Source organism: Musca autumnalis, unplaced genomic scaffold (assembly GCF_047663935.1).
Source record: "Musca autumnalis isolate F117 unplaced genomic scaffold, ASM4766393v1 scaffold_3, whole genome shotgun sequence".
Lineage (NCBI taxonomy): Eukaryota > Metazoa > Arthropoda > Insecta > Diptera > Muscidae > Musca > Musca autumnalis.
Window position 1 is genome coordinate 210,519,895 of NW_027411866.1, and position 954 is coordinate 210,520,848.

General features: G+C 32.3%; 2 non-coding genes across 2 annotated transcripts; one reads left to right on the forward strand and one right to left on the reverse strand.

Moving 5' to 3' along the window:
- The first annotated feature begins 402 nt into the window (after positions 1–402).
- On the forward strand, positions 403–474 carry TRNAD-GUC (transfer RNA aspartic acid (anticodon GUC)). The gene has a single exon. It is a non-coding gene; the product is annotated as a tRNA-Asp (tRNA).
- A 67-nt stretch (positions 475–541) lies between these two features.
- Positions 542–613, reverse strand: TRNAD-GUC (transfer RNA aspartic acid (anticodon GUC)). Its single transcript has one exon. It is a non-coding gene; the product is annotated as a tRNA-Asp (tRNA).
- Between the last annotated feature and the right edge of the window lie 341 nt (positions 614–954).

Genomic DNA, 954 nt, shown 5'->3' on the forward strand with positions numbered 1-954 from the left:
GGTACTTAACATGTTTGTTCGCCTTTTTTGTGTATGATTTTGGTATGGGATAACATGATTTTTGCTAATTTCATTTGTAATTTGCTGGACTGAATAATGGAGGACCACAGTGGAGGGAGGAGTTGTAAAATAATGGCAATAAGGTTTTGCTGAAAGAAAAAAATAAGTAAAATCAAAAATATATATCTTTTAATAATTAATTAATGTCAAATTAATAATTAATTAAGGTCAAATCTTTGAAAGTTGGTCTAATGATGTAAAAATTTCCTAATCTCTTTTCTACTTTTAGGGGAAAAATACTCTAAAATGTTATTGTTTTTCAATTTTAAAATTTGAATAAAAATTTAAAATAATAAAATAATAATAACTTCAAATGCCGAATTTGAAACACGATCTTCAACATCCTCGATAGTATAGTGGTTAGTATCCCCGCCTGTCACGCGGGAGACCGGGGTTCAATTCCCCGTCGGGGAGATCATTTAAATGTTCTTTTTTTTAATTTAGAAATTAAAAAAATCCTTTTACAAAAAAATTTGTCGATCTCCCCGACGGGGAATTGAACCCCGGTCTCCCGCGTGACAGGCGGGGATACTAACCACTATACTATCGAGGATGTTGAAGATCGTCTTTCAAATTCGGCATTTGAAATTATTTTTAATTTGGTAATTTGGTGACAATGAAATTAATTTTAAAAAATTAAATTTTAGGTTACACTGTGCAACATTTTTAAGGCAATCTTGTGCAAACAATTTGAGCTGAGGATTTTTGGAAAGTACAGTCACAAACGACAAAAACCCTAGTTGGGTTTGGTTGTGTCAGATCCAGCTAGGATTTTATGGCCCCTTCTAAACATGGTTAAATATTGACTTTTTAAAGCAATTCTGGGCTATATCTCTGAAACCTATGTGAATTGTCATTTGATCTCTGAAGCAAATTTGTAGATTAGGACAGGAA